The sequence below is a fragment of the Diachasma alloeum genome, unplaced genomic scaffold, assembly GCF_001412515.2.
Source record: "Diachasma alloeum isolate Michigan unplaced genomic scaffold, Dall2.0 Dall_scaffold_01002, whole genome shotgun sequence".
Taxonomy (NCBI): domain Eukaryota; kingdom Metazoa; phylum Arthropoda; class Insecta; order Hymenoptera; family Braconidae; genus Diachasma; species Diachasma alloeum.
In genome coordinates, this window is record NW_021681117.1 from 62,819 (window position 1) to 81,759 (window position 18,941).

The 18,941-nt window shown below is 42.3% G+C and overlaps 1 pseudogene; it reads left to right on the top strand.

Moving 5' to 3' along the window:
• Positions 1–9,625: 9,625 nt before the first annotated feature.
• Positions 9,626–18,696, top strand: LOC114841595 (annotated as a pseudogene).
• Positions 18,697–18,941: the final 245 nt, after the last annotated feature.

Sequence of the window (18,941 nt, forward strand, 5' to 3'; positions counted from 1 at the left end):
AATCATGTCCGAAGCAGAGCTGACTGATTTTGCTATACAACCGTCAGATTATAGGTTTTTCATTCAGTTGTCATAAAGATGGAATTGAGTACACATCACAGCGGCTTGCCCGTCATTAATTTCGATTCAGTGACTGCAAAAGATACCAATAAACCGAAACGTCATGGTTCATTGTTACCAAATACGATTCGTGCGGTTTTCTGCAGCCTGTCAAATTGTGGAAAAACGAATACCCTAAGTAGAGGTAATAGGCCGATCCTGGTCCACGATCTGGACCGCCGGTTCTGACCCAGGGGTATTTGAGCAAGTGTCCAAAGGCCCCCCGCGAGTGGGTGGTGGGTGCTTGATTAACTAATTAGCGGGTAAGGGCTAATTGATTAATTAAATAATGATTTCATTCGTTCATTAACGGGGAATTGATGAACCAGTCTGATGAGTGAGGGATTGCGGCTATAAGTCATGGATCAATTAATCAATCAACTCATTGAATAATTAATTAATTGCGTAATTGATTAATTAAATAATTGAGTTATTAATCAATGAATGAATTAATTAATAACTCAATTAATAAATTAATTGTTTAATTGATTAATTGGAAGATCAATGCACAAAACTTTGAATTAATGAAATCTTCAATTGAAAAGATGTAATTGATTAATAAAAATTGCAATTTTTTATATTTTTTCAATTTTTTTACAAAAGTCAGCAAAATACATTTTTTGAATTTTTACACACGGTCCCACACACACACACACACACACACACACACACACACACACACACACAATATCTTAGTAAGGTCGAGGGACGTACATTAGGTGAAAATGAGGCAAAGCAAATAGTTGAGACCTCCCTCGTGAAATAATACTTAGCGGTGGTGCCGCGAGGGAAATGGGAACAGATGATAAGAGGTGAAAAGAGGAAAAAAGGGTTTTTAATGGGTAAGAATTCCAGATCTGGTTTGTAACATCACTTTACCAGAATCTTTTGAAGATTTTCCTAAACCTCTATAAAAAAAACACACACACACACTATCCCCTCCTAGGAACTGCAGCACCTCGTCGATGGTGGAGGGGCTTAAGGGATGTACCCAAACTAAGAAGCAGTTCTAGGCGAAGTCTGTCCTCTTTGAGACATCTTGGGAGAGAAGCCCAACTCCAAAAGAGGCGTGTAGGGTGGGCTCCCTACAGCACCCTGCCACTAATGTCAAGATGTTTACCGTGCTAAGTTCTGGAAGGCGCCAGGGGTAGTTGGCGTCGTGAACGGTGGTCCCAGGCACACCAGGTCCCACCCCAGGTGTATTAAGTGGCCTTACTCCAACATCCGGGGCTCCGTTAGGAGTGGACTGTTATACTTCTCTAGGTACTCGTGGGAATAGAATGGAACAAAATTATAAAACATAAACATGTGAAGATCGAGGAGGAATGAGCGGGCAGCATGCCCAACAAGCAGCACTTGATGCAACTGCGGAGATGATGAGGACGCGGGCATGGAATCGGCTTGACCAGCTGATCAACGCCCTGTACAACTTTGCTAACCCGAAGCCAAACGTCCATAAGGAGATTAAAATTAAGTTGGCGGCCATTGCAACTGCTTTTAAAAGCCTGAAGGAGACAGAAATGGCTAAGCGAAGGCAAAAAAGCCCCCACCATCGCTTTACTCCGGTCGTAGTGCTGATACCAGTAACGTCGTCCCACACTCGGACTTTTTCCGAACTAACTGCGAAGGACACCGAGACGGAAGAACTGGAACAGCTAACGCCAAATTCCCGGGAAACAGTCACGGGGAGGCGGCGTAAGCGCACCTCTCCGAAAGCGGAGTCTAAAGTCACGAAGAAACGAAAGGAGCAGGTAGCACCACCGCCGCCCACTGCGGAACCGCAGCTTCCTAAGAGGTCAGAGTGGCAGGAAGCCAAAGGTAAGAAGAAGAACAAGAAGCAGCTTACAGAGCAGTCTTCAAAGCAGAGGAAACGAGCGGCAAGACCTGATGCACTCATCATTCGCCCAAAGGACAAAGGACATACTCCGACATTCTTAAACGAATGAAGCAGGACGTGACTGCCCTGGAGTCCAAACAATACGTGGAGAAGTTCCAGAAGACAGCCACAGGAGATATGCTTATTATTCTCTCGAAGGAGCACCCCGAGAAAGTCCCCGCTCTGCAGGACGCCATCATTGAACTCCTCGGAGAGGAGGCGGATGTCCTGAGTAAAATACCCGAGGAAGATCTCGAGATCAAAGACCTCGAGGAGACGACAACGAAGGAAGAAATACTCGATGTGTTGAAGACGGCCGCTGGAGAAGGTCCCGTAATTCCCCTCAATGCGATCAAATCGCTACGAAAGGCATATGGAGGTATCCAGACCGCCTGGATAAGACTCCCAAAGGTGACGCCGAAGAAAATTGTCGGCAAACACGGCTAGATAAAGATCGGGTGGGTTAATTGCCGGGTCAGAAAAGAGGACCCCTGAATTGTTTCAAGTGCTGGGACTTCGGGCATCTCGCCAATAAGTGCAAAAGCGCAGTCGACCGCTCTAAAAACTGTATCAAATATGGTGAGGACGATCATCTGGTCGCAAAATGCGACAAAGACGCCAAATGCGCCCTCTGCGTCGCGAACCGTTCCATGGACAACTGTGCTCACAAGCACGATCTCATAATGATTTCGGAGCCATACAAACATCTTCATGATCAGCCATGGGAGACGGATATCACCGCCAAGGCTGTTATTTGGTCCTGCGGTAAATACCCCTTCCAGAATGGCGTCAATACAGCGCAGAGCGGTTTTCTGAGAGCTAAGCTGCGTAGAATCCACTTCTACAGCTGCTATGCTCCACCTAGCCTATCCATCGATGAGTTTGCAGACTTCGTGGATCGATTGACCGAGGACGCGGAGCAGCACTTCCCCATAGCAATCGCTGGGGACTTCAACGCCTGGGCAGTCGACTGGGGCAGCAAGGAGACACACAGGAGGGGTCAAACACTACTGGAAGCCATGTCTTCCTTGGACGTGGTACTGCTGAACAGTGGCGAAGAACCAACTTTCAAAAGAGGAGGGACTAGTTCAATCGTGGACCTCACCTTCGTAAGCAGCAGTCTCGCTAGGGGAAGATGCCACTGGAAGGTGATGGATATCTACACCGCTAGTGACCACTATGAAATTTTCTGGGAAGTATCCACCATTCGAAAAACTGGATCAGCAGCCAACAACACCAACGCGGTTGTCTGGAAGTCGAACGCTTTGACGGAAGTTGAATTGCTTATTCCGTGAAACATTAGACGATCGTCAGATTCAAGGAAACAATGCCACGGAGAAAATGTGGGAAGTTATGCGTAGAATCACCGAAGCCTGTGATGCAACTATGCCACGGAAGCGTAGTGCAAGCAAGCATCCATCGGTGTACTGGTGGAACAACATCATCGCGACCCTACGAAAGGCCTGCATTCGAGCGAGGAGGCAGGTACAACAAGGCCGCAGGAAGCCAAACTCAGAAGAACTGGAGATCAGGTATAAAGAAGCACGTCGGGCACTCAATAAGGCGATCAAGGAAAACAAGCAACAGTACTGGAATGAGCTTCTTCACGAAGTCGAAGCGGAGCCGTGGTGGTGACCTTACGGGGTGGTCATGCACCGGCTGAGAAGCCAGCCGATGCCATCGCCTACGTGCCCTGAGCTTTTGAAGAAGATCGTAGCGGTGCTGCTCCCACAACAACCGCAGCTCCACTTCCTCACTGAAAAGTGCGATTCAGAGGCGATCCCACCTGTGACACTCGATCAGCTGCTGGATATGACAGATTCGGGAACACCAAGGCATCAGGAATGGATGGAATCCCGAACGTTGCCCTGAAAGTGGCAATCAACGCAGCGCCAGGAGTTTTCTGGGGTGTCTATAATGCGTGTCTTCAAGAGGGAATTTTCCCAACTAAGTGAAAACAGCAGAGACTGGTGCTCCTTCCTAAATGCAAGAAGCCACCGAACGAACCCTCCTCCTACCGTCCACTCTGCATGCTGGACACAGCCGCAAAAATTCTGGAGCGCATTCTCCACCAGAGGATCTAGGAAGTGGTCGAACCGCAATTGTCTGATAACCAATACGGTTTTCGTAGAGGCAGTTCCACGCTTGATGCCATCAACATTGTAACGGAATTTTCCATCTGGGGCTGGAAAACCACGTTAAGTTACCCATTTTCCTTGGATTAAATAAAACAAACTAAAACTGAGGGGGGCCAGCCATCCTTTGACGCTGAAGAACGACAAACCGAACAATCTTCGAAGCGGAACCTCGACAAAAAAAAACAAAACCCAAAACGTAATTCTTAAAACTTGACCTAATAATATTCCAAGGGAAGACCTTAAATGTCCGCGCTGCTAGGGGGTTGGTTGTGGAGAGAGGGTGCAGATGTTGGATGGAAAACGGTTCATTGGGCTCCTTAATTAAAAATAAACTGACCCAAAAACTTTAAATTGTTTGCTGAAATGTACGTTCCGTGTATTCTTTTTAAATAGGAAAAGGTACAATCCCAAAATTAACATTCGAAAACAACTATACAATAATCCGAAAAAAAAATATCCAAAAATAATATTCTATAAAAATATTCGCCAAAAAAAACTAATATTCGGAACACTAGTTCTAAGCTCGAAATTTAATTCCGCGTAGTCGGAAAATAATAATCTCATCATTAAAAAAAAAAGATCCTAGACTGACCAACAAAGGAATAACTTTCTCAAAAATAATCAAAAAAATTATTAATTCATAATAATTAATTTTGCACTCAATCGTACGTAGAGAGATTCATAAAAGAAAAATGCAACCTACTCAAAAAAAACTCCTCAAACTGACAGAAGATCCTATAATTCCCTCAATGCCTGATCGTCACGCTCGAATTAATTTTTATTCGCTATTATCAGACCTAAAACGCAGTCTCGGAATGTCCGCATCTTCATCAACGAGATTTCTCCGAGTAAACCCGTATTTACCGGCATAAAAATTAAATTCTCCGAACTTGATCCGGCATTTTGCACGCCTAACAAACCTAACCCCTCATATCTCGGCTAATGCCACAAAAAAAAGAAAGAAGACCTAAAACTCTCGAATGATAGCAGCGAAAAAGAAGCTCCTGCCATGATGGCGAGGCATCTTTGGCATAAAAGCCACACAAAATCGTCCCGAAAGACCGAAATGCTCGTGGAGGACCTCTCGGGATCACAGCGCACGCAGAACAAGGCAACTCTACCGAAAATGAACGGCTCTTATACCGTCGAGACCGGAAAATTAACCGAATACTTCCCGCGTTGCCGAGTATTCGAAAACCCACACGTTATTCTATGCCACCACGTGGCATCACATTAAAGAAGGAAATAACGCCATTAAACTCCGTTCTCACTCAAGAGAAACGGCAAAACTTCTACTGTAAACACGGCATCATCAATTTATTCACTCGCGACGACTCGAGATGAGGAAAAACACGCATAAACACCCGAAAAACCCATCACCAAAGACTCGAGTGCAAACTCACCTGTGGCCGATACGCCACGTGTTGTTGGACGACTCGGCGTCCACCCCGAAAAACTCGTTGGTAGGCTCTCGTCGCCTGTATCCTTCTCAAAAATCCCTCAATCTTAACTTCCAGGATGTCTGGCTATCCGTGATGGCCCACAAAACTCGGAAAACTGCTCCCAAAGCGCGTGAATAACTATTTTTCTCTCGTCCGTACTTGCCAGTGACGCGCACACACATATAATGGCGGATCACTCTCGTTCCGCGTGGTTCTCGACAGGCCCAGTGGCGCTGTGGCATTCCCATCATTCTTTGCGCCTCGTCCTCGAGCGCGCGACATTTGGTGCAAACTCAACTCCCCAAATTACTTCAACTCTAATGACAATTCATTTTGAACGCTTTTTGTCAGTATACGGCGGTTATTAGCCCTAGTAAATACTCCCGTAATGTGATTACATCCCCGGGGTCTTAATCTCGAGGATCGCAGAGGTAAAAATAAGCGAAAGAAACTCAATATTGAAAGAAACTCCAATCAACTCCTAACTTCTCGAAATTTCACTATAAAATAAGGAGCCATGACAATCCTAGGGGTTACTAGGGCTATAATAGCCCCCTAGACCTTCCACCCAAACCCTGAAACGTAACTCTTTTACCCTCTACGATCCGTTAACCGAGCGGTAGCCTTGCAACTACTCCTCAACATATCCCCGGAAATTAAAACGGAGGGATAATTCCTCAGGAAAATTCGCGTAGCTCGGTAAATTCAGCCCAAAACACGGATTCCCTTCGGTCCCCACATTCGATATTCATCTCGACGCGTTGATTACTCTACAAACCCTAACCTCGACTCTCGTCGCATCTCTTTACCCCAAAAATGCTGAAAAAAGGAAATCTCTGATTACTCGCTAACCAAAATCCCTAACTCGTGACTCGAAGGATCTCTTTACGTACTCACGCATTATTTTTGTTCCTGACGTTCTCTGGACCGTGATGTCCCTAACCAATTTCCCCAGACTTCCTTACAACCTAGTCGTCTCCATTGCACGGGATGCAATCTCTGGCGCGAGGTGGAAATGGGGCGTGAAGCAGTACTGTCTGGTAGTAACGTTGGACATAAAAAATGCCTTCAACTCCGCCAGATGGGACTGCATCATGGAGGCCCTCTCAAATCTGAAGGTGCCAGGATATCTGCAGAGGATGGTGCAAAGCTACTTCACCGACAGAGTCCTGAATTACGATACAGACACCGGCCCAAAAGAGTACAAAGTCACTGGTGGTATTCCCCAAGGTTCAGTGCTTGGCCCTCTCTTATGCAGCGTTATGTACGAGAGTCTTGTGAAGTTAACGTTACCCAAGGAGGCTACACTCGTCGCGTTTGCAGACGATGTAGCTCAGGTAATCGTAGCAAAACGCCTGGAGATCAATTATATCTTTGATACTGCATATGACAGAATTCGTCAATGGATGGACTCAGTGGGATTGATATTGGCAGAACATAAGACGGAGGCTGTGCTGATTACGAGCCGACAGAAGATTGAAATCATCACGCTGCATTCAAAATGCATTCAAATATGCATTCAAATATGAGGAATCGCCGGAGTGCCCGGCCTGCACAGGAGTCTCCGAAAATGCGGAGCATGCGTTCTTCGTGTGTCCGCGGTTCAACGTGCCCCTCAGCACACTCGAGACTGCACTCGGAGAGAGGATTCAGCCTGATAACCGGGTGGAAGCAATGTTTTCATCAGAGGCAGCCTGAGAGGCAACCAGCGCCTTTGCAGCGGAAGTCCTAAAGGACTTACGCAAAGCAGAACAAGAAAGAAACAGAGATAAGAGGAAGAGGAAGCGATGAGATGAAGGAAGCGCTGATTTCGATCGGCCGAAGGAAGAGCTACGGCTAAATCTTCCCCTCGTTCTGTAATGCCTAGCGGCAGTTCCACGGGGAAATAGGATGCAGGTAATAGGGGTATGTTTTTAGTCCGTATTGGTTGCACATTCACCGAGCTAAACCAGCCATGTCTCACCAACCTTCGCAGCTCGTGGTTGCCACCATCCAGACCAGACCGAATCCGGCACTACTCTGTGGGAATTTCCAAACACTAGCGTGTGAGTAAATGCATTTTTCCCCCTTATAAAAAAAATACAAACACACACTATTCTCCGACTCCCATTGCAACGCACGCTGCTATATGTTCATAAATATCGGCCCCTTCTTGCTCATCCCTCATCCTGTCCGCCACGTCACCAGCATCTTCTCCCTCAATCTCCATACCCTTGTCAGTAGGTTGGTCCTGCTCCTGCTCTACCTCCATCTCCTGAATGGCAGCCTCTCTTGCTCTAGCTTCCCTGGCGAGTCGCGCTCGACATAATTGGTTCACGGTGATCCCGGCAAGGTGCTCCAAATGGCTCCTGGTGAAGAACCAATAGTTGTCCTGCAGCTTTATGATCCATCCTTGAGGCTCCAAATCGATCACCGTCGTCCGGTTGTCGACAATTAAATCAATAATCGCCTCGTTCAAAACAGCCTCTAGTTGAGACCTGCTCAGTTGAGACGCCCAGTTTTCGGGGAAGAAAACGAGGTCTCATTTGCAGGTAGTCATCAATCTGAAAATGAAGAAGAGAGGGTAATATAATAATGTAGATCATAGTAATAATAATAATAATAATTTCGAAAAAAAGAGGGGAGGTATTTGTTTCCGTTCGATTCGTAATTTATATTTTTCTCAGTGCACGATAAAAAGAATTGGATCGAAAAAATGTTTTCTTCACTCTAACCGGGCTAAGAGACGATTTTTATTAACATGATGATAAAGTGGAGGAGTTACTTGAAATTTTCATACAAAATTTGATTTGAATATTAGTTTGAAACTTCGATGAGCATTTTACAAGTTTAGTTAGAAAAACAATTCATCATTGTTATAACAAAAAACGAAGAAAATCACAGCATTCAAATAAAAAATACTTACTGGAGAAGATATGGAAGAACGTCTTGTATCTGACTCTTCGACCACATCAGAACCATCCCGATCACCTTGGGTACTGCTGTCAGTGGCATCTCTACCCTCAGCAGCATCTTGCTCCATGGATATCTCACATTGAGCGTTATTCTCCTCTGGATCTTCCTGCATGGGATCATTTTCGTTGAGATCAACCCCTGAATCATCCTGATTCATTCGAGCATTCTCTTCTCCGTCTCCATGATTCTCTTGAGGTCCACCATCCTTAATGAAATTGTCAGCAGGGGAATATCGATCCATTCGAGTTGACATCAACCTCGAGTACCGTCCTTGATAATCCTCAACTAGGAGGAATCCATACATTTCACCAGTAATCCAGAGAAATGCTACAGGATTCAAGTCACAGCTGGAAAAGGTCCTCGAATTTCTTCACTTTCCAAGAAACGACGAATCGTTCTCTCGATCACAGCCATCACGTATCTCCGAGAATAACGAGGACACCAGAGTCTCGGTACATAAAGGTTCTCCTCAAGGGCGATGTAGGAACGAAGCTCGTAAGGATGCATTTTTAATAATTCACCTGACACTGTATCGGTTGAATCTTCCCACAAAGAGGGTGTTGAAAATTTGCACAAAAGATGGTACTATGCTTGACACAACACTTGGGGCACAAGAATTCCCGACTAGAAAATTTGCAAGGCAGAATTGATGTCACATAAGGGCCTTGGGGTACAGAAATAAGGCAGCCTGATGTCAGGCATACTTGATCCGGTCTGGATACGGGCTGTACCTGGCTTGCCGGAGTCCGGCTGGTCTTTGAAAACCCCTTTTTTCACAATGGTATCATGGAAATTCCATTTTCCTTAGTAGGGAATGGAGATATTTCCCAAAGTCATGAGGCGCAGGAATCACTCCCATAGATTCTTCAATATTTGAATCTCCCGCTCATACAAGCATATCGTTAATGCCACTAGATGTCTCACAACGGAGAGAATTCGTTTTTTATAACCGTGATGCGTGATATAACATCCAGCGTAATGAACAATATTCACCCTTCGTAATTACAGTGAAAAAATGAGTGAGAAAAATAAACGGGCGAATATCCTTCGACGCGAGCGTGTTCAGCGTTGTCGTGAAAATAAAAAAACTAAGCAAAAAAATGTTGAAGTGCAAAATGTTGAATTCAAATGATAATGAGTGGTTTGATTGTGATGGTGTTTTCTTTGGAGAACTACCTGGGATAGATTCTGACAGTGCGGAAGGAGACAGGGTTATGGACAATCTTGGGGGAGATGCAGAGTGTTCAATGGATCCTGTTGATTCTCCATCTGATTCAGTTCAGAATATTGATAGCCATCAAGATAATGAGTTGTTCGACATGTCTGATGGATCAGAGCCTGCAATAAGAAACAGTGATGAGAATCCTGAGTTATCTTCTTCTGATGGAGAGATCGACAACTCATCATTTGATGAAGAAGACGATGAGGATGAATTACGGCCAGCGAGTGTTACCGAAGATGATGTTGAAATGATTGAAGATGATTTTTATGAAGAATATAGTGTAATTGATGAATTGCGTGAACGGGCGCTTAGCAATTCTCGACTCACTCTGACATTAATCACAAATCTTTTGCTGATATTGCGGCGAATATTGCCCCAATTGCCAAAATGTGCCAAAACATTTCTAAAAACGACCGAAGCAAAATATTATATCATTACTAACGAGGTGGATGGTAGTGAATTTGTTTATTTTGGCTTGATTGAACAGTTAAAAGCAATAGTAAATCCTCTGTGGCATATTGATAAAACAATACACTGGGTGATAAATGTTGATGGACTCTGATTATTTCACTCGAGCGCTAAACAGTTTTAGCCAATTCTCTGCTTGATTTATTCCGAAAGGAATTTGTATAAACCTTTTCCAGTCGCCATTCACTCCGGTACCACCAAACCAAATGATGTGAATAAGTATTTGGAAAGATTCGTGGAAGAAATAAATGAAGTGCAACGCGATGAACTACTCATCAACAATCAGAAATTGAGTGTTTGTATCAAATGTTTTGTCTGTGATCGGCCGGCTCGGTCTCTCTTGAAATCAATTAAAAATCACGGAGCTTACTGGGCATGTGAGAGATGTGACGTACGTGCACTACGCGTTGATGGAAGGACAACATATCCTTTGTATGAGTCGACAGAAGAAAGGACTGATGATTCATTCCGTGAGCAAACTAACCCTGAACATCACACAGGAGAATCTCCTCTGCTTAATTTCAGGCCACCAATTAATATGATTGCATCCTTCATTCTTGATTTCATGCACAAATTGCTGGAGTATTAGTTTCATGGTAAGAAAACTCGTTTGGGCTGTACTGGCCGGGTTTTACTCTCAAATTCCCTGTGAATTCCAACGAACCACCCGTTCTCTGACTGAAATTTCAAATTTCAAAGCTACGAAATTCAAATTTATACTCCTATACGCAGGCCCAATTATTTTCAAAAAAGTTCTACTACAAATTATGTACAAATACTTCCTTCTAATCTACGTAGCATGTCGAATATCATATTTGAAAACAAAAGCTGTTATCGAATGTGCGAATGTCAAACGTTTATTGGTGAAATTTGTACCTCTCATGCCTCGAATTTATGGTGCTGCCAGTCTCATTGGGAATGTGGATTCATCTCTTTTCAACATTACTGCATTCCCTTTTGAGAATGCTCTTGGGAAGATGAAACGATTCCTACGCCAAGGAAATCGGCCACTGGCTCAAGTTTGTAGGCGTTTACATGAGACTTTTTGTGTGAGCCCGAAACGAGCGATACTGAGCCCCCAGATACAGATCGCGAGACAGTTACTGCCCGATAGGAGTGGGAAAATATTTGTCAAATGTGTGAAATACCATGAGGTGACATTGACCGATAAAGCTCCGAATAACACTGTTCTTTTGAAAAATAAGATGCTCCTCCAGATTGATGAAATGTTCATTCCATCGGGTGCCAAGGATATATACATCACTGGCACCCTCCTGCAGAAGAAAAAACCTCTTTTTTCTTTCCCATGTGATTCAGGAGCATTACGTGGGTGGACCGTTGTTCGAGGAGAACTTACTGCATAAACCTATGATTTAAGTCAAATTATGCAAAAGATGGTAACTCTCAAAGTGAGTCACGATGGTAAACGTAAAATATATACAATGCCACTGCTCCACACGTAATGATGTTGATGGAAACAAGAAATAACAAGAGGGAGTTGTGTAAGAGGATCGTCGGGGATGGATTGTATTTGCTTCGTCATTTGTCATCATATACCAATATTTCGTGAATGTATCGAATATCACCTAATAAACAGTCCACAGTTCATTTGAGTTCCTACACGCTACGCATGCGTGGAAAATTAATATGGCCGTTTGCTGGCCCAGTACACTCAGCGGTGTGACCTACTCAGCAACAATTGTGCGTTTATTAATATATGATAGAGCTACATTCTCATTACCCGATAAGTCGTTCCATCTGATAAAAATAATTCCACAATAATTTTAAAAATAATTCTGGTATTTATTCGAGAAACACGCCGATTGATTGGCAATTCGATAAACGTGGACGTATAGGTTAGTCCAACGGCGTCCTCCTCGTTCCCAGAGAGGAAGAATTCACAATTAATTCATTTTTTGATTTTTAAAATAACCTTTTTAATAATATTCGATGACAAAATTCATTTTTCCGATGAGCTATTTTTGATAAAATTGATTTTTGCAACGAGCACTTTTTGGTGGTGAATAGATTCTGCGCATGCGCATTGAAAAATATGTGGCCTAAGGCAAGCCCAGCAAGCCGCGAGGCCATGCACTGACATCAAGATGGTGGACTGCAGATCCCGGCACGTGTGTGATAAAAAAGAAGTGTTTGTTGCATAATCACCATAGCTACCGTGACTTTCGATGCTAAAAAAAACAAATCAAACTTCCTCTGAATTATGTGCATCTAACATCTGTAACTGGACAATATTCGCACTACCACCGGTTATTGTGCGTACGTGAATCAGACAGTGTGGTGTAGCGTTGCTGACGGCAGTGAAACAAATGGCCCCACCATCCGCAGCAAGCATTATCATTGATATATCGATGGAAATTTGATATATCTTCATTACTCTGACCTTCCCTTGACCGAGAGATTTTCAACGCAGTATTTTACCAGTCGATCCGAAGCCTAAACTCATCATGTCAACTCCTGTAAGTACACGCATTTCATTCACATTCGAATACTAGGAAGATGTCCCTGGGGAAATGAATAAAGATACGGTGGACAGATTTTGTTTTTTTCGGGTTTCAATGTATCTATTTTTAGTTGATTCATCAGCCATCATATTCAATATTATCATATTTTTTCACCAAAGTATCGATACGTAATTAATTCAGCAGCCCGGAGTAATTCATTCAGGGCGAAATTTTTTTGTCGTTATGCTTCTCAATCAATTTATCCATTATTTTTCGTACATTATAGCAAAATCATGACTTTCTGTATAAGATTGTGTTGTTCCCTGATAACAAAATAGACATACTCAGTGTAGACATCACAGTGATTGGATCTCCTGGTCTGAAGCACGTGGAAGTAAAGTATGTAAATTTCCATGTGGTCCTTTTACCGAAGCGGACATTGCCAAATTGCACAAAATGGTCAGAGACCGTCTACCACCAGATGAATCGTGGCCTCTGCATAGAGTTATCATACAGCTCAGCTAGTAAGTTGTTCACATTTATCTATTATTCCCAAGTTCGATACACTGTGTGCTAGTTTGGATATTTGGATATTTAGAATTCTTTAACTTTACACCTCGTTTCACTTTGCCCTCTTTTTTTGTGTATGATATGGTACTTTGGAAGGGAGAGCGAAATTTTTGTTTTAAAAAAACTGCTATCTCCCTCAGATTTCGAGATATCGTACAAACACAGAGAATTAAGTGCAATCGGCTTGGAGCGGTTTATCTCTCTGACTAACATCTATTCAATAATCAATAGCTGGAATAGATCGAATAATTGCTTTTTAACAATATTTCAATATTCAAAATGACTGAACAATAATATAGAATTTATTATTATTACAAAAAATATTGTTATTATCAGAAACGTATGCAAAGGCCTGTAAAGCAACGAAGAAGCTGGAATACGAGAGCTATGCTGTGTCAAGTGAACGAGAATCATCTGTTGAGAGGAACATTGGAGGAAAAGCTGAGATTGGCTCAGTTGAAGCTAAGCAGGACAAAGCCGTTGAGGAAGAACTTAACGAAGCCGTCTTTCAGATTCTCAATGCACCTCCCAATAAGGATAAACGTCGAGTCCAAAAATCATTATCCAAAGAACCTCAGTCGACACATCATTCCAGCTCAGATGACTCCACTCCAGAGCATTCTGACCAAGATTCAGACCACTCTTCAAAGAAATAATCATCATCAAGCAAGAATTCAAAGTCTTCTTCCCGAGATAGAGATTCTGGAATGCTGGATGACAAACTGGAGGATGCATCAGTCTCTACATCTAATGATGATGACACAGAGCCAGTGAAGAAGCTGCCTGCAAAACAAGGTCTAGCAAAATCTGCCTCAAGTTTCTAAAGTTCGTCATCCCGATTAGTCGGCACTCAAAGGAAGCGACCAAACTCAGCACTCGACGCGACTATCTCACCAACTCCTAAAAGACGTCGCATATTATCTTCTTCTTCGTCATCTGGTGATGAAATCAAATCTCCCAGTAACAAGCGATCAGCTGATGACAGAACATCTCGTTCACGTAAGAAAAAATCAGCAACCAACGCTCATACGATTTCCGGTGGATCAGTTTCCTCGCAGCAGACTGACAATGCCAAATTTACTCCAAGCAAAGTGCGTCACTCCCTCTCAGCAGAGGCCCTTAGAGACAACGTGAGAAGAGACAAATCACGACGGTCTCAATCAGAAGAGCGTATCGACAACTCCAAAAGTCCAGAGCACTCAAATAAATCACCTGCACAAGAGGGACTCAGATGATGAAAGAAGGTATCTATTTGTGTTGAAACATTGAAATATGGCAACTTTTATGCAGTTTTCTCTCCTCAATTTTCTTAATTGAAATAATATTTCTCCTTTAGGTTTCGCTGTCCTTCGTGATGGTCTCCGTGAAATTCATAATAGTCTATCTGCTCAAATGGATCGTCTTCGTGGTGGCCAAGTGGAAAAGAATGGTCGTATTGTTGAATTGAGAGATGTCTGTCAGAATAATCCTCAACAGGAAATTGATATCGAGGAGGAGGATTTGAATGGTGAGAATTTCACCATACCAGTGAAAACCAAAGAAGAGTTTTATATTTTTGATGCAGAACTCAAGAAGTCAGACTACTTGAGAAAAGTGGTAAGTCTAGCATCCATTTCTTTGTTCAACATTTCAATAATGTCATTTAGCTGATAATTACTTTGATCAATGCTCCAGATGGCAGTAGAATCTTTCCTCGTAATATTTTTCCTTTTATCATCCATTTTTATTCCTCATTGCATCCATTTTTCAATTTCGTAGTCATTCGCCTCACCAAATAATTGTTGGTCATTCATCAACAATATGTTTATTAATTTCTGTGCACGAATAATCAATTTTAGTGCAGTAATGTAAGACTCGAATCGTGAATCTTCATGTCAACATGTAAGAACTCAATATTCAATTTATTTTGTACTTTAAAAACTCAGGAAATTATTAATAATTAATGAATGGGTGGAAAAATGTCTCCCTTGAAAATATATGGGGGCCTTAGTTTCTTTAATTAATTTGAAGTGATACTCATTAATTCGTTTTTCAATGCTTATTTTTTGTCTATGTGAACACGATCGCAACGTTGATTATTCGGTACGCGATTAATTGATGAACTCATCTAGCATGTGAAATCATTTTTCAACTGAAACAAATTTTTTAAAATTGAACTTTCATCGATTCTTGTAGATGTTGATTTCTATTTATCAACTCGAGAAATTTTGAGTAGTTGAAAAACGAGGGGTTTCATGAAATGGAATTGACCTAATTAAAATGGGAATTGATTCATGAAACATCATGAAGAGTGCGAAAGCCATAAATAAAAATTTAAAAAATGTCAAATTGATACAATTCAGAGATTGCAAATAAAATCCCACCTTCAATCATCTTCTCACATATAAATTCACTTTTTCCTTCGAATTACTTTCAATAATAAACAAAAAATTTATTCACTTTCTCTAAATTCCCAATGCTCACAAATCAATGAAGAAAAGAATGATTTTTTATCAGCCAAAAGTTTGGAACATCATTGATAAAAATTTGTCCACTAAAAAAAAAATCCAGGAGATGTTCTAGTTGATTATTTTAGTTCGAGAAAACTAATTCTACAATTGTTCTGGTAAAAAAGAGGTGAAACTCGATGAATCCAACAATTTGGGGAATATCATCTTGCGAATATGTCGGAAAGCACGGGGTTTATCAAAAGATGTTAGAATACATTTTTCCTGGGAAATTCAATTCTACTAAAAACGTCTGTTTGAAACGCAACTAAAATTCCAGAACATTCTGGTCGACCATCGGCTTACTTCGAAAATCTCCGGGACCCTTCGGGTCATCGGTCGTAAGTCGCCGAAACACACGCGGGTCAGTTTAGGCTTAGCCTCTCACCGTACAAGTCTATCTCGGGCAAATCACCTGTACAAGTTTTATATCGCACTTCACCGAGTACAGTAGCTTCTCGAACCTCACCTAGCTCACTAGTAATCAAGTACATCACCGGTCTTTGTAAGATCACCGTTTTTTTCAGGTAATCACCTCTATTGATTAAATTCAGTCTAAATTCAGTGACTCAACGAATTAACAGTGAAAGACAATTATCAGTGTAATTAGAGATTCAACAATTAAATTACCAAAGAGTGTAAATAGTTTTGACAAAGTGGTTTGATCCCACATAATAAAGTGTGATATTTTAAATCCGGCTCAACAGTAATTTTCCCAACATCTCCCTCCACATTTTCATCCCACATCCACCCTAAATGTAGTCATTCACCAAACAACGTCTTTTAACTCTTTCTCCTGGAATCGATCATCGAGGAGATAATCCAACAATAAACAAGTAGTGAAAACTGGCTCAAGTGAAACAGGATTTTCGCCTACTGATTCTTGGATTATCTCAGTGATGAGACTTCCGGAAAAATGTGTGACGAAATTCCAGGCCATTTAGTCACCTGTATCACTCCAGGGTATTTATAAAATTGAACGAGAGAGAGAGAGAGAAAGAGAGAGAGAGAGAATCTCGGATTCGGTAAAACAGCTACCTTCTCCTTACAGTAAAATCCGATATCTAAAACCTGAGCTACCTGCTACCTTAACTCTACTTCAGAGCTACCTTAAGTCCGGAAAACTTACTTAAATTGGTTACCTATCGCGTGAATCGATTCCCAACAATTTTAGAATAATATTCGTTAAATAACTTCATTAAATAAACCAGATATTTTGCAGATATTTCTTTTCTCGAGTCGGTTTTGTTGAATTAGAATTTAGTAATTTTGAGATTTTCCTACGTAAATTCGGTTAAGGATCAGGATATCACCGTGGAATGTTTGGCCAAGATAATGTGCTACCCAGTGTTTCCTGTAACCCTTTCTGGTTTGTCGATAGAGTGAATATATAGGTCGAGTTGAAATGTTTGCGCTCCCTTGAGCGAGAGTGTTAGGGCTTTCAGTTGGAAGGTCGTGGAGACGATCACCCAGTCGTCGAAACGGATCGCCATTGGGTTTTTAATTTAGTTAAGTTGCGTTTGCGTTTGAGTTTTCGTTGGTAAAGTCCTAATTCCTCTCCGGAAAGTGCCCTCTGTAGATAAGCTACCTTATTCCGGTCGTAGATGGAGTGAAGACCCGCTCAGCCATCTAAGTTTAGTGTTGAGTTCCAGTAACTACAGTTGTGTTCAGTTAAAATAATTAGAATCAATTATATGAGAAATTAAAATTTAAATCTTCAACTATTTCGCGCACCATCACCCCGGGAATCGATAGTTCGCATCTCCAATACTCGACTCAGCACCGTACGGGGCTAGTCTCCCCCAGACTCCCCACCACTACGCAACAGGCCCGAGCGGACACACGCGAGAGTCGCCATTAGAGTATCGATCCGGACGAGAAAAGTGAGGTACGAGTCGAGCAACTCCATGAACGAACTCCTTTTTGAGGTAATTATCGAGGCCCCGTGACCAAAATTCCGTTGAAATCAACGCTCCAGACTAGGGTAAGTACTCGTGTACTTATTTAGAGGTGTTTAAAAGTGAATTAGTGCGTTTTCTTGGAAAGGAAATTGGACCGCGTGGGATGGCGTCGCTACCTCTCGGAATGACGCCAACACCGATACTCATGGTTTGAAGGGTAGAAAACCCTTCAAACGAACCCAAATACTCTCTGGAAGCTACCTGAATTTACCTAAATGTTAATCATGCTACCTGAAGTAGGGATTATGGTAAAAATTAGTGATTTTAGGGGTCTCGTTACGGCGGTCATTGCCACGTGCTATCTATTCTCTGGCTACTTGTCTGCTTGCTCTCCAGATTCGCTTATTTTCGCTAAAAATTGCTACTTGCTACCTATCTTTCCGCAGTCTCGTCTTCTCCTAAGAGTTTTAGGAGAAAAATCAGACGCCGTGAAATATCTTTTATGTAATTTCTACGTGTTCTATGCTACCTTGAACGTTCGTTAATTGTGGAATTCCGGTTGGGCATGGGGACGCTATCCTGATTGTTACCTTAAAAATTTTTTATGGTTGGAATCCACAATAAATAAACTCAATTTCTACTCTCTAAGGTTAAATAATTGGCTCCGTATCAGATTCTGAGTCGTTTGACACCAAAATCGGCCGATTTCAAGGGAGCAAACCTCCACTTCCGGTTTGAAACCCACCCTTCCGGTAGGATAGCCACGTGGCAAGCATCCAAGTTCCCTCGCTCTCTTTTTGGATCATTTTCAGGGCGGATAACCCACTAATTGCGTCTTAGAGACGGCCAAATGTCTGAAAATGAATGAAAATTGCGAACTTCTGTAATATTTATAATAGTTACCTTGAGTGAATTTTATATATTGACCATTTAAGCGTATGCATTATTGTTTCAGTGGTCCATCGAAGGATTCTAGGTGAGAAAATCGATGACAAATTATTCAATGACACATTACAAGGTGTGCTCAACGCAGCCAAAGATTGGGAAGGTGGACGCCTTGTTCGTTCACGTCATTAATCCTCGTTCAACTGGTCCGGGCTAAGTGGACCACCACTACATCTGTCGGATGAGGGCCGTTGGTTTGAAATACGGCAGCCGTATAATGACCTTATGTGATCCTTCTTGAAATTTCTAGTCGGGTTCTTGTAAAATCGCAGAACGCTTTGTACTGTTGCAAAAATACCTCGATACATCTCTAATCAATTCTTCAGGTTCTTTCGGCAATTTTGCACATGCCTTTAACGCAACAATAGCAGACGAAT